Genomic DNA, 16,135 nt, shown 5'->3' with positions numbered 1-16,135 from the left:
TGTTAATCCAGGGCAGTAAGAAAAAGCTCAGTAAAGCTCAGTAGAAAAATCTCCTTTGCTGAAGGCGGAGAAGCCTTTTACACTTTGGAAGCTTAGAACTATTGCTAGGAATGGCTACACAATGATTGCTTGAGTTGTTGTTTAATTCCTAGCTCCAGGGGCCTTTTTATAGCTCCTGGAAAGTCTATCTTGAGGGTCCAAGGCGCCTCCAACAAGGTTTAAGGTGCCTCCAACTCGATCTGCGGATAAAACTTTATCCGCAGCGCAAACAGTCAAACTGGACTGCTCAAGGCGCCTTAAACAATCATTCAAGGCGCCTTCAATGTGTTCACGGCGCCTTCAATGCGTTTAAGGCGCCTTCAAGGTTACTGCTACAGTAATTTCTGCTACAGTAATTTCAGCCTCTTTTGTCTCCTTTTCTTCTCCTCTTTAGCTTCCGAAGCTCCGTTCTTTTGGGTGATTGCGACCAACCGGAATAGGGCTCACCCGAACCCAATTCCCGGCCTTCTCCTCGAGCAGCCTTCCGTCCCGGCTTAACGTCCCTCGAACGCCGCGCACGCTCTTCACGCCCACCGGAGTACTCTTCCGCAGCTCTCTCGTCCTTCGGACGCACCGAGCCCGTCGGCTCCCTTCCCGTGCCGTCCTTCTCGCTAGCTGCGTCTTCCGCTCGACTTCCTGTGTTCCTAAGCTCCTGCACACTCAGACACAGGGATCAAACACAGCAGGACCTAACCAACTTGGTTGATCACATCAAAACTACCACGGGGTCCAACAATCTCCCCCTTTTTGATGTGCATCAACCCAAGTTCAAGTTAGGGTTAAAATAGACATAAAAAGTAATTTTAAAGAAAAAATTACTAAACTAACAAGTTAAGCATAATTTTTTGCAATTAGTAAAATTGCAACACTTTTTATAATAACAGAAATTTCAAGATTTTCTAACTCCCCCTAAACTTGTATTTTTCTCTCCCCCTTTGATCACAGCAAAAAATGGGGTTAAAAAAAATAACCTAAGTTAAGTGAAATGTATAGAATTTAAAAAAATTCTAATTCAAAAATGAATTTTTCCAAACAAAAAAATTCTAAGTCAAAATTTTGAATTTTCAAAAAAAAATTTCTAAGTCAATATGAATTTTTCAAAAAAAAAAATTTCTAAGTCAAATTTTTGAATTTTTAAAAAAATTCTAAGTCCATAAAAAAATTTCTAAGTCAAATTTAAAATTTTGAAACAATCGACTTTTAGAATTTTAAAAGATTTTAAGAACTTTTAAAGCATTATTTAATTCTAGTTTAATGCTTTTTGAAAGTTAATTAAACATTTTTTTTCAATATTTTAGCTTCCAGGTCGTGGCGAGGCACTAGGCCTTCTTGGTTATTGGAGCAACAACCACTTCCTTAGACAAAGCTTTCATAAAGAATTTCAATATTTAATTTTCTCACTGTAAGCTTTTAATTTTTGAAAAATTAATTAAGCACAGATTTTGGAACCCAATAGAGGTTCCTACCTATAGAGTTATTCAGATACTTAGGGGGTACATAATTTTTGGGTATCCTTTTAAGCTGGCCCTGATGGTTTCTAATATACCAGTTCAATTTTCCATAAACTTTAATTTTTGAATTTGGAAATCTATTTAAACATGTACTATTTCTTAATTTCTCAATTTCTAATTTTAGATTTTTATTTTCAGATTTCAAATTTTTATTTTCTTTTTCTAATTGATCTAATTCTTTAGACAAAGCTTTAATAAACTCAAAAGACTGTTTAGAGTTTAGGGCACGTACCTTACTTACCTCATCTTGCGATGCTCCCCCTTCATCATTGCTTTCTCCTTCTGATGTTCCTCCCCCTTCATCTATGCTCATTTCTGAGCTAGACGTTTCTTCTAGCTGATGGTTGGCCATCAGTGCTAGTCCCGAGAATTCTTCGATGTCTGACTCGGAGGATGATGAATCTGACCAAGTAGCCTTCAGGTTCTTGTGCTTGGAGGATTCTGGTTTCTTGCTTTTTGATTTTTCCCTTTCTTTCTCCTTTCTCTTTAATTTCGGGCAGTCATCCTTGATGTGCCCTTCTTCGTTGCAGTTGTAGCAGCGAACCGTCCTTTTTCTTTGTTGATGCCTCTTTTTCTGCGGTCTAAATTTATTAGAATTAAAAAACTTATTGAACCGTTTTACCAGTAGTGCTGCTTCGGATTCATCGCCCGAGGCTTCGGAGTCAGAACCGATTACTTTTGCCTTTAGAGCTATGTTCTGACCGGTCTTCTCTACTCCATTTGGCTCTGAAACTCGAGATTCGTGAAGTTCAAAAGTCGAAAATAACTGTTCTAACGTACTTACCTCGAGGTCCTTAGAGATGTAGTATGCATCTACTAAGGAGGCCCACTCTGGAGTTCTCGGGAAGGCATTGAGCGCGTATCGGATAGAGTCCCGGTTGGTTACCTCTTCTCCAAGGTTCGTTAGTTGCATTATCAGCTCCTTGATTCTCGCTTGGAGTTGCGCTACCTTCTCACCTTGGTTCATCCGGAGGTTCGTCAACTGGTTCCGGAGGATGTCGCGCTTTGCTAGCTTCGCTTCGGAGGTACCTTCATGAAGCTCCAGGAATTTTTCCCAGAGATCTTTCGCGGAGGCATAGCTTCCGAGCCGGGTTACCTCCTGCGGCGGGAACTCAGCCTTTCCGTTGGCGACGAAATCTGCTTGCTCCTTTTTGCTCCACGTGTTTTCTTCTTTGTCTTTAGGAGCTGCAAAACCATATTTCATAGTAATTAAAATATCAAAGTCTGTTTTAAAAAATACCTCCATTTTGCGCTTCCATGTTGCAAAGTCTCCGTCGAACTTCGGGGGATGGATGTTCGCTCCGGCCATCGTTTTGATCGTAGTGCTTCAGTTGGCGGTTAGTCCTTCTGAGGCAACTTGGCTCTGATACCACTTGTTGGTGCAGCGGAGGCCGGCAAGAGGGGGGTGAATTGCTGAAAACACAAAATAAAAATACCCTCCTCGGATTTCAACTCAATTAATGCAATAGTAAATAAGTAAAGGCAGAAATAAAATTAAACTAAGCAAGGAAATAGAAATTAAGTAGAAAACAGGATTTAACCTGGTTATAACCAAGGAAGTTGTTAATCCAGGGCAGTAAGAAAAAGCTCAGTAGAAAAATCTCCTTTGCTGAAGGCGGAGAAGCCTTTTACACTTTGGAAGCTTAGAACTATTGCTAGGAATGGCTACACAATGATTGCTTGAGTTGTTGTTTAATTCCTAGCTCCAGGGGCCTTTTTATAGCTCCTGGAAAGTCTATCTCGAGGGTCCAAGGCGCCTCCAACAAGGTTTAAGGCGCCTCCAACTCGATCTGCGGATAAAACTTTATCCGCAGCGCAAACGGTCAAACTGGACTGCTCAAGGCGCCTTAAACAATCATTCAAGGCGCCTTCAATGTGTTCACGGCGCCTTCAATGCGTTTAAGGCGCCTTCAAGGTTACTGCTACAGTAATTTCAGCCTCTTTTGTCTCCTTTTCTTCTCCTCTTTAGCTTCGAAGCTCCGCTCTTTTGGGTGATTGCGACCAACCGGAATAGGGCTCACCCGAACCCAATTCCCGGCCTTCTCCTCGAGCAGCCTTCCGTCCCGGCTTAACGTCCCTCGAACGCCGCGCACGCTCTTCACGCCCACCAGAGTACTCTTCCGCAGCTCTCTCGTCCTTCGGACGCACCGAGCCCGTCGGCTCCCTTCCCGTGCCGTCCTTCTCGCTAGCTGCGTCTTCTGCTCGACTTCCTGTGTTCCTAAGCTCCTGCACACTCAGACACAGGGATCAAACACAGCAGGACCTAACCAACTTGGTTGATCACATCAAAACTACCACGGGGTCCAACAGGGCTAATACCCAATTCAATGATGCATCAAAAGAAACACAAATTACTTATGGAAAAGTTGCTTATCATGAAGGAAGAGCAACATTTTTGCAATTCATGAACAACAGCAACCTGAAGGCATGGCAATTGACCAAAACGAAGTGGTTCAACACCTTTCCAGAATTCTTCACTCTCAACTGCAAGTAATGCAATGTCGCACTCTATGCCTCTAGCTAAGACCTGTAAATCAGGTTACTGAGAAATTTGGTAACCCAAGATTGAGAAGTCAAGTTCAGAAATAGTAAGAAGAACTAATGCTTTTAAAGGAAAGGAGGTATATAGAAAATCAATACCAGCTATGCCAAAATATTACCTATAGTTTTCAAAAAGATTACAGAACATACTGCAAACACATTCATAAAAAACTGGAATAAGTATTTAACAGAAGATTTTAAGATGCTATTTGCAAATATGAATGAAGAAAAAGACTGATGATTTCCAATTGCAAGCTCTATCACAATATAATTCTCACAAAGCACGGACCTAAGAATTTCCCACTGTGCTTTGTAGCAGTTAAGAGTATTCAAGTTATTAGAGTATTTTGAGTCATGTAATGGAGTTTAATCCCACATTAGGTACTTTAGGTTTATATATTAACTCTAATGCACATGAGGTGCATATAATATCACAGTTATACCATGCACCAGCAGGCAAATATGTTATGAAAGATCAACAACACAAGTGCACAAGGATATATACAGAGTAACATTCCCAATTTTGGGAGAGAAAAAAAAACAGTAATTAGGAGGAGCGCAAGACCTGTTTCTTGTTGTGCTCGTCCACGGCAAAGCAAGCGAGCTCCTAGATCTCGGTGCTGTTCTCTCTTCCTTCGGATTCCCTCACGTTGTCGACCAACCATGCCATGGTGGTCTTGGGCGTCCTCTCGTTGTTCGGATCTCGTCAACCCCTACCTTAGCCAGGAAGAGCGAAGAGAGGAAGGAGGAGGAAGAGAGGATCGGACGAGGAGGCAGAATGGAACGATTTATGCTGCGATTTTGCTTAGGACCGAAGCAGGTGGTTTTGATCCTGCTCGGGAGAGGAAGGGGCGTCGATCCAGGAAGGGGAAGAAGGAAGGGGCGTCGATCCAGGAAGGGGAAGAAGGAGATGAGCCTGAGAGAGATGGTCAGAGGTTTAGGTTTAGGTTTAGGCTGAGAGAAGGGGCACGATATTGGTTTAGGTTTGGAGATAACTTTGTGAAGTGTTATAAATTTGGGCTGGTGGAAAAATTAAATTATTATTTTTGGTTCATTAATACCAGATTTTAAAAACCACTGTTAAAACCGGTGTCTATTAACAAAAAAAAGATGCTCATAGACATCAGCTAAAAAACCGATGTCTATGAGCGAAAATCTGCGCTCATAGACATCGGTTTTTGGAAAAACTGATGTAAAATACTCAAAGACATCGGTTTTTGCTTAAAACCGTTGTTGTTCCACCGATGTCTATGAGGGTTTTTCTTGTAGTGACGATAAACCCGAGGGGTACTCACAACAAGTATCAACAATAAGAGAATAATCTGGATTCGAAAAATGAAAGATAATAGAGAAAAGTAGTATATCATACATCCAAAATAAAGTGAAGTTCACAAAAGGGACTTCACAACAAACATCCACATAACGGACAAGATCACATGTCATAGAGATACAAATAACTCAAAAGTATCATCTCTTGAAGGAGTAGGAACAGGATTAGAAACGTCGATAGGATTAGAAGGAGGGGCAGATGTAGTAGCAGGAGCAGGAGCATCAACAGACACAACAACATCCTCAGGAATAGCCGCAGCAGGAGGAACAGACGGAGACGGGTGACTTGTCACCCAAGAGCTCACCAAACCCACCAGAGTATCCAGAGTCACCTGCATCGTGTCAACCTTGGTGGTCAGAGCAGCCATCTCCAGATGCATCTCCTCAAGATGAGTATCAACAGACTCCTCGAATGTCGGAGAATCAGGCTCCGCAATATCCTCCTCGACATCATCCGCAGTAGGAACCAGTGCTTGTGCGATCCCCGTTTGGCGAGCCCTGGGTCCCTCACCAAGAGCATGCCCATCGCGCCATCGAACGCCCGCTGGACTAACCTCTAATCCCGTCTTTGTGAAAGAGCATGAAGAAATCCTAGAGTAGGCAACGGTCATGGGCTCCAGCTGCCCCCGAGAGACATCTATCTTCATGAACTCCAGCCAGTCAGTGATGAGATGACCAAAAGGCATGTGAATCATCTGCTGCACCGACTGAGTAAAATGAATGATGCAATGAAATATGTTTAGAGCAATGTTGATGTCAAGAGAATGGCGTATGGCATATCATGCAAACATGTGAGAGGGTCGAAGAGCGGCTAAGGCACGTGAGACAATGGGAAAGAGACAGTTAATGACCACTTAAACAGGGTGGCGTTCTCAGCCGATAACGCAAGAGAAGAGAAAGAAGTGATCTGGGCATTTGGCCCGTCCAGACGAGGACGACCAAAAAGGTCCTGATGCATAGATGCAATGTTGATATGCTCAAAGGGTGGAGGCAACTCATCAGGAAGTGTGGGATAGAAAATAAAATCATTTTCGAATGGTATACACCCTAGAAAGGACATGAGGATCGCATAGGAAAAGTCCAAACTTCGCTTCGCAACGCGAGTGCGATATTTGACACCATCAGAAGTGTGCAAGTTGTTATAGAATTCAGATACAAGGCTTACATTTATACTCCTCTCACAAGAGAAAATTGACTCAAGTTTATAGTGCTTGAAGAGGGAATAGATATCAAAGCAAGAGTCCTTGTAGAATTGAAGATCAACAGACCTAGGGGTTATAAGTTTGAAGGTATGTTTGCTAAATGCCTGCTGCATAGTAGCATTAGGAAATCACTGATCAGTGGGAGGGAGAGGGCAAGGTGGCGGCTGAGACGAACCCTCACCCGACTCACGAACCTTCTGTCTCTTCCTAAGGATAACCAATGAAAATGAACAAGAAATGACAAGAGAAATAGAAGAAAATGTAGGAAAATGCAAGGACAATGCATACAATGCAATGCATGAGGGAAATGCAATGCAACACACAAAAACACACAAGACACATGTAGATTAGCAATCCAAGTATAGGAGCAAGAGTCAAAGAGAAAATGAGAAAAGAGGGAAGAAATTACTTAGGGTTCGGAGTCCTCATCATGTGTGCGACGCAGAGATGAGGAAGAAGGAGCAGCCCCGGTCGTCGAGAGAGGAGGAGCGGAAGTGGAGGAGGGATGGAGGAACGCCCTTCGCCGGAGAGGACCGTCGGAGAGGACGACCAATGCAGGCGGGATATTTGACGAGAGAATCGCCCAGGCTAGGGCACAGACGGAGTCGAAAGAGAAAAGAGAGGAAATGAGAGTGGGCTTAGGTCAACAGTGATTTAAGTTTGATTTCACATCACCAATCGATCGATTAGGAGCAAGTGAATCGATCGGTCGATCGATTCACCAAGCCTCTGTGTAAAATCAGAAACACATCTTAATCGATCCATCGATCGATTCAAACACACCGAATTAATCCATTGATCGATTCAGATGGCCTTTGTAAAAATTGAAAATGCATTTCAATCGATCCATCAATCGATCGAAACGCGCTGAATCGATTCATTTGACCGATCGATTGGGAATTCTGATATTACTGCATTTCTGAACACTTTCATATCCAAATTTTGAAAATGCACAAATAATTGTACACTACTCTAAAAATCATGAAATTTTGTGTAGACACTCTATATGTCTCATATTATCAAGGGAAAAATAAAATTTGACAAAAATGGACTCTTATTAGCGAAGATTTACACAAAATTGAAAGTTGTCGAAAACTTCAATATTTTGGTAAGTTCGAATCTAATTATTCAATGATAACTCCCATCCAAAGACAAACTTCAACAAGGGTTTCAAAAATAAGTTTTATAGGTATTTCAAATTAAAATTTTCAATTATAATCGTAGGGATGAGTGTACATGATTTGTACACTTGCTTTCCCTATGATTAGACCAAGGTAATGTAGGATTAATGTTACTAGATGTCATATTGGCTCAAAGCAACGTATCATGACTAACATGTTGAACCAAAAGCATCATCCTAATCATCTCACATAATGCCTAATTGAAGAAGTACACAAGCAAAGCTTCTTAGGTCTATTGTGAGACGCAATGAGGTAAATTCTTAATGTGATATGGGATCATGCAATGCTATACTCACTATTCTACAAAACACATACCAAGTTCTCTCCTAAGTGAAGTAAATTCCGCTTTGGGTAGTGGTTTGGTAAATATGTCGGCAAGATTTGACTTAGAATCAACATAATTTAGTACAATGTCTCCTCTTGCCACATGATCTCTAATGAAATGATGTTTCACTTTAATGTGCTTTGTCCTAGAGTGGTGCACCAGATTTTTGGTTAAGTTGATGGTGCTAACATTATCACACAATACCTTAACTTTGGAATAGTGAAGCTCATAATCTTCTAAAGTATGCATCATCCAAAGTAATTGAGCTACACAACCACCCATGGCCACATACTCGGCTCCGGTTGTGGACAAGGCCACACAATGTTATTTTCTACTACTCCAACTTACAAGGGAAGGTCCAAGAAATTGACATCCACCGCTAGTACTCTTTCTAACCAATTTGCAACCCGCATAATCGGAATCGGTATATCTAATTAAATCAAACGTTCGAGTTCTAGGGTACCAAAGACCCACATTAAGAGTGCTCTTGATGTATCTCAAAATTTTTTTTATCGCTACTAAATGTGACTGTTTGGCATATGATTAGTATCTTGCACACATTTCTACCGCAAATAATATGTCCGGTCTACTAGCGGTTAAGTATAGCAAACTACCAATCATGCTCCTATATTACTTTGGATCTACCAATTTTCCTTCTTGATCACTATCTATCTTGGTATTAGTTCCCATAGGAGTAGATGCTCCTTTAGAATTTTCCAACCCAAATTTCTTGATAAGTTTTTTTAGCGAATTTGGTTTGGTAAACATGGGTTCCTTCACTAGTTTGTTTGACTTGTAATCCCAAAAAGAAACCCAATTCGCCAACTAGACTCATTTCAAACTCACTTTCCATGTGTTTGATAAAGTCATGAAGAAGTTCATTATTTGTTGAACCAAAAATGATGTCATCAACATAAACTTGTGCAACAAAATTATCTCCATCCTTAGACTTCAAAAATCAGGTTGGGTCAATTGTTCCTCTTCTAAAATCTTTGGAGATTAAGAAGGTTGAGAGTCTTTCATACCAAGCCCGGGGAGCTTGTTTTAACCCATATAAGGCTTTCTTAAGTTTATAAACATGATTTGGGTAGTCTATGGCTTCAAATCCGGGTGGTTGTTCCACATACACTTCCTCCTTAATAAACCCATTTAGGAATGCCGATTTCACATCCATTTGATAAAGTTTAAAATACATATAAGCGGCATATCCTAATAGGATCTGAATGGACTCTAATCGAGCAACCGGAGCATAGGTTTCATCCTAGTCAAGTCCTTCAACTTGATTAAAGCCTCTACTCACTAACCTAGCTTTATTTCTAGTCACTTTTCCTTGATCATCCAATTTGTTCCTAAACACCCATTTTGTTGTAACAATTGTACTATCATTGGGTCTTGGAACTAATTTCCATACGTTACTTCTTTCAAATTGGTTCAACTCTTCTTGCATTGCTAGAATCCAATCCGTATCAACTAAAGCTTCATCAATTGATTTTGGTTCAAATTGTGATATTAGAGCAATTTGACTAGTATGATCTCTAAAGTAGGATCTAGTCCTTATCCCTTGGGCCACATCTCCAACTATTTGATCAATAGGATGATTTTAATGATGTCTTATGGTCCTCAAAGTTATGGAATCATCATCTTTGGGAGGATCATTGTCTATATTGTTTCTTTCATCATTCGAGCCATCTCTTCCTCCCCCTTGATCAATACCCCCTAAATGTAGATTTTGTATTTCTTGAGTAACGTTTTGATTTTGTGCACTTATATCCTTATCAATAGGGGATTTCCTAGGGTAAGTACTACTGGATTCATCAAACTCAACATTGGATGATTCCTCAACCATTTGAGTCCTTTTGTTGTATACTCTATATCCTCTACTAGTAGATGAGTATCCAACTAGAATTCCCTCATTGGACTTGGCCTCAAATTTTCCTAAGTCATGTTTAGTATTAAGAATATAAACCTTACAACCAAAGACTTTAAAATAGTGAATTGTAGGGACTTTGCCATTCCATAGTTCAAAAGGTATTTTCCCTAAAAACTTATGAATCAAGACATGATTTTGAATGTAACAAGCGATATTAACCGCTTCGGCCCACAAATAGCTCGGTAAGGAATATGCATTGAGCATGGTTCTAGCCGCCTCTTGTAAAGCTCGATTCTTCCTCTCCACTACACCATTTTGTTGAGGTGTTCTTGGATAAGAGAATTCATGCTTATAGCCATTTTCTAGACAAAACTTAGAAAAGTTCAAATTCTCGAAGTCTCCACCATGATCACTCCTAATTCTATCAATTTTGAGGTTCTTTTCATTTTCTACCCTCTTGGTAAACCCTATAATTGTTTCTAAAGTTTCCCCCTTATGTTTCAAGAAATAAACCCCAAGTATATCTAGAGTAATCATCTACTATCACCAAATAATATTTGTTACCTACCAAGGAAGGTGTTCTATGACAATAAAAAAGATCCAAATGCAATAATTCTAACGGTAATGAAGTGCTAGTTAAGGTTTTACCTTTGTGTGATGACCTTGATTGCTTACCCTCTTGGCATACATCACACAATTTGTCCTTGATGTACTTGATCTTTAGTAGTCCCTTTACTAGCTCCATCTTAGTTACCTTGGCTATGTTCCTCATATTGATATGTCCAAGTCTTCTATGCCATATCCATCTTTCCTCTTCTTTTGATATCAAACACTTAATAGAGGGGTTAGAAGCATATGAAAGATCAACATAATAAAGATTTTATTTTCTAAATCCTTTTAACATAACATCTTCAAGATTTTTGTGCTTAACTAAACACTTATCGGGGTGAAACTCTACATTATATCCGGCATCACATAATTGGCTAATACTAAGCAAATTAAACCCCATATTTTTAACCAATAAGACTTTATGAATGATAATTGTGGGTGATACCTCAATTGTACCTTTACCTATAATCTTGAGCTTCCCACTATTCCCAAATGATACCGTTCCTTTCTTTATATAATTTATTGTGGAGAACTTGCTCACATCACCGGTCATGTGTCTTGAGCAACCACTATCCATAATCCACATACTTGCATCCTTCTTCTCTTCTACCTAAACAACATAAAACACACAACTCTTTGGTACCCATGAACTTGATTCAGAAATGTCATTCAATATTTCTTAGGCACCCAAGCTTGTTTTACCTTGCCTTTAAGATTTTTCTTGACTTTGTTTCTAAGTACATCATTTCTAGTACCATTTATTAAAGACATATATGCAACTTCCTTTTCTTTAGGTCTATATCCTATTCCGGCTTTGTTGTAAATGACTCTTTGATCTCTAATAATCATATCTAGATACTTGGATCCATTTGTAAATTTCTCTAAACATGCTCTTAATTCAATCACATCATCCTTCAATTTTTCATTTTCTTCCTTGAGCATTTTTGACTCACTAGACATGCATGCATCATTTCTAATGGTCCTAAGTTTTCCCTTCAAGGTCTTCACTCTAGATTGTGACTTAGCAAAAGCATTCTTGAGATGAGCAATTGTTTTGTAAAGAAATTCTACTTTGGGAGATTCTTTTATCTCATCGTCACTTGATGATGATTCATCACTTGACTCCTCCTCACTTGATGAATCCTCTTCACTTGACCCTTCTTTGTTATCTTCAAATGCCATAAATGTCATATGTCGGGTCACATGACATAATTCATCCTCATCCGATGAGTCAATGTTTGGTGTATCCCAAGTAGCTTGAGTCACCATGGCTTCCTTCTTCTTGTTCTCCTTCTTCTCCTTTTCCTCTTTCCTCCTCAATTCCAGACAATTTGGCTTGATGTGTCCTTTCTTGTTACACCCATAACAAATGACATTAGTATTAAAACTTGAACTTTGACTACTTCTACCTTTTGAAGGTTGAAACATTTTCTTCACATCCTTTCTCATGAATTTCCTTGATCTTCCCATCATCTTCTTGACATAATGTGTCACTTCACTTGCCGACATTTCATCATCACTATCCGATGATTCTTGCTCGGATTCAGATGATGAGGATTCCACCTTCTTCTCTTTCTTCTTTTTCTTTTCCTTCTTTCCTACAATAAGAGTCATACCTTTCTCTTTTGAAACCACATTAGCTTGTTCATGAAGTTCAAACTCGCAAAACAATTCATCAAGCTTAACCAAGGAGAGATCTCTAGATACCTTATACGCATCAACCATTGATGCCCATAAAGTGGTTCTAGGAAAAGATTAAAGGACATACCTTACTAGATCCCTATTGTCAATTTTCTCACTTATTACATGGAGTCCATTTACTATCTCCTTGAATCTTTCATGCATTTGACTCACGGTTTCATTGATCTTCATGGTGAAGGTTTGGAGTTGCCCCAACAAAAGATCTCTCTTGGCTCTCCTAGATTCGCTTGATCCCTCATTTAATTCAATGAGCTTTTCCCAAAGCTCTTTGTCAGAGTTGAATGGTCCTACTTTGCTTAATTGCTCCTTTGAAAGTCCACATTGTAAGGTTGTTGTGGCTTTTGCATTTGCTTGGGCCTTCTTTGCCATCTCTTTTGTCCAATCCTTGGTTGGAAGGGGTGCTCCCGATTCGTCTTTTGGTTTTTCAAATCCATCTACAACACTAACCCAATTTTCAATATCATTCATCAAATAATATTCCATCCTACCTTTCCAATATGCAAAATCGTTGCCATCAAAGAAAGGTGGTCGAGCGGTGCTATATCCCTCTTGAAACGCCATCTTGATGCTTCGGTTGACGATGAGTTCTTCCGATGCGAACCTAGCTTTGATACCAATTGATAGGACCTTTGCGTATGGCTAGAGGGGGGGGGGGTGAATAGCCGTTCTTCGATTTTTCACCTACAACTTGTTAGCGAAAGCAAATAGAGAGAAATGAAAGACAAGAAAAACAAGAAAACAATGCTAACTCCTTGGTTTACTTGGTCTCCACCTCCTTGAGGTGACTAATCCAAGGCACACACCCACATGATCAAGCTCCAATATAAACTTCTCCTTCTCGTTATCACAAACGAAGGTGGAGAAACCTTTACAAGGTTGCCTCTTCCTCTTACAAGATGAGATTTAGGCTTAGGAGGAAGAGACTCAAAATCTTTTACTTTGAAATCACTTGAAGAGCTCTCTTTTTGCTTAGCACAATAAGTATTCAAGTGTGTATTCTGCTACAGTACATCTCCCCTATTTATTCATCTTCAAAAGTAGTCGTTTCTCACGTGAACGTCGCCGTCGATCGATTGAGCACATCTCCAATCGATTCAAATATAGCTGTTGAGCGCCGTTACGATCAATTGGGCCAACACTGGATCGATTCAGCCGCATATTTCTTAGGTACATAAGTGGATTCAATCGATCGGCCGATCGATTGGTTACCTCCAATCGATCGGCTGATCGATTCAAAAACGCACTGCTCCTTCGTGCAGAAACCTTGTGAATCGATCGACCGATCGATTGGTTATCTCCAATCGATCGGCTGATCGATCTAGGTTCGCATTGTGTTCTTGCGCAGAAAGCATGTGAATCGATCGGCCGATCGATCGGTTGATCGATCCAAGTTCCCTCTGTGCTCGCGCGCAGAGGATATCAATCGATCGACCGATCGATTGGTTTCCTCCAATCGATTGGTTGATCGATTCAGCAGTATTCTGTTCCATAGTTATGCCCCTCAATCGATTGCTTGTTGGTTTCCCAACTAATACCTTGTGCCAGATGAACGCATCCCTAGACTTTCTTGCCAAGACTCCGATCCCCGACCTTCTTGGACTTCTCTTGCCTTACACCCGGTCTTCTGACCTGCAAGGATTTTTCCTGCCAAGACTCCGGTACTCGACCTTCTTGGACTTCTTCCTGCAAGACTTGCAGTACACGTTAGATCCAAACGTATTAACCTAAACTTAAATAGTTGCCAACACATTGAAAACATCCAGGGCATGATTGCACCAACATGAGCTACCCGACATCTCCCCGAGCATAGCTCAGCATGAGCTTCACCTTCGACCGGACGCTCGGTCGGTCAAGCAAAGAAAAAGGGATTTCAGCATGGAGTAGAATGTGATCATCCGGGCGGAGATAGAGAAGCTACTAGAGGCCGGCCATATTAGGGAAGTCCAACTCCCAAGCTGGCTAGCTAATGTTGTGCTAGTCTCCAAGCCGAGTAACAAATGGCGGGTCTACATAGACTTCTGTTTTTTAAATAAAGTGTGCTTGAAGGACTTCTATCCGCTGCCCAGGATAGACCAAATGGTGGACTCGACGACGGGTTGCGAGCTGATTTGCATGCTCGATGCATATCAAGGATACTACCAAGTGTCGCTCGCCCGCGAGTACCAGGAGAAGTTCAGCTTCATCACGGTCAATGGGACATACTGCTACAACATCATGCCTTTCAGACTAAAGAATGCTGGAGCCACCTACCAGAGGCTGATGAACAAAGTGTTCCGACTGTAGATTGGTCGTAATATGGAGGTACGTTGACGACATACTAATTAAATCCCTCTGAGCTGCTAACCTATGCGCAGATATCAACGAGACTTGCCGAATGCTGAGGACTTATGGGATAAAGCTGAATCTCGGCAAGTGTCTATTTAGCGCAAAGAGTGGCCGCTTCCTGGGCTATATCGTCACCGAGTGGGGCATTGAGGCCAACCTAAGCAAAGTGAAGGCACTACAAGATATGACCCACCTTGCAATCTGAAGGAAGCTCAACGGCTGACCGGTCGGATCACGACGCTATCCAGATTTATCTCCAAGTCATCCGATCGGAGCCTGCCATTCTTCAAGGTGCTTCACCGAGCCACAAAATTTCAATGGGACGCCGAGTACGACCGGGCGCTGGAGGAGCTGAAGGAGTACCTGAACTCGTTGCCTGTATTAGCCAAGCCGGTTGTGGGTGCACTACAACAAAAACCCTCATAGACATCGGTTTTCCACCGGTGTCTATTTCATTTTCGACCGATGTCTATGAAGCCGATGTTAAAAGTCTGCCATTTTAGACATCGGATTAAAATCGGTGTAGTATCACTTAACGACACCGGTCTTCGAATCGGTTATTAACCGGTGTAGTATCATTTAACGACACAGTTTCATCAACGGTGTAAAACCGATGTAATATTGTATGTTAATTACACCAGTTTTGGCAGCGGTAAATGACCAATGTGATATTAGTTAATAACACCGGTTTTATAGCGGTGGAAAACCGATGTAATATGTATATTTTTTAACAGCACAAATTTGATTTCCGAAATAATGAAAACCCGACAATAATAAAAAAAATGCACAAATATTCACAAATTATACAAATATTTTTCATTCAACAATATCCATAAAATACACAAATATTCACAAATTATATAAATAATCTTCTTACAACAGTATCCATAAAATACTCAAACATTCTTTTTACATCAAAAGCTAGCTAATAGATATCAAAATCAAGGTAGAACATTCTTTTAACACATCAAGGTAGAACCGTACTTCAAATGTAATCTAGCATGCATTCAGCCCACTCGAACCGTACTTCATCAATTTCAACTCTGGAATACTTGAGATTTGTAAACTGTAAAAACACATAAATCCATCATATGTCAAATAACTAAAACAAATGTGTACATGTATCAAATAAAATAGAATACTGAGTTTTTAAAGGCTGTTGTGGAAGATAACGAATATAACATAGAATCTAAAACTTTCATATATGACACTTAGTATATGCTGCTTAGAATATAACATAGATAATTTGCTCCTTCTAATTCAAGTGTACAGATTGATGAGGAGCAGTAGACAGAGTGCAACAGCCACGCTAGTGTTACTGGCAGAGCAAAGAATTGCCATCTGATAAAAAAAAATGTTCTAACATGAGAAATGCTCCAATTCGATCTAAGAAATTCCAAGAATAACAGAGGAACTCAGATTGACCTGTAAGGAAAAGATAAAGGGGAAACACTTGAATGCTTCTGATATGGAAAAAAGGTAGTGGAACACAAAGAAGGGAG

This window comes from Zingiber officinale, chromosome 6A, assembly GCF_018446385.1.
Source record: "Zingiber officinale cultivar Zhangliang chromosome 6A, Zo_v1.1, whole genome shotgun sequence".
NCBI classification, from domain to species: domain Eukaryota; kingdom Viridiplantae; phylum Streptophyta; class Magnoliopsida; order Zingiberales; family Zingiberaceae; genus Zingiber; species Zingiber officinale.
The sequence above is the reverse complement of the archived record's forward strand: the minus strand, read 5'-3'. Positions refer to the sequence as shown.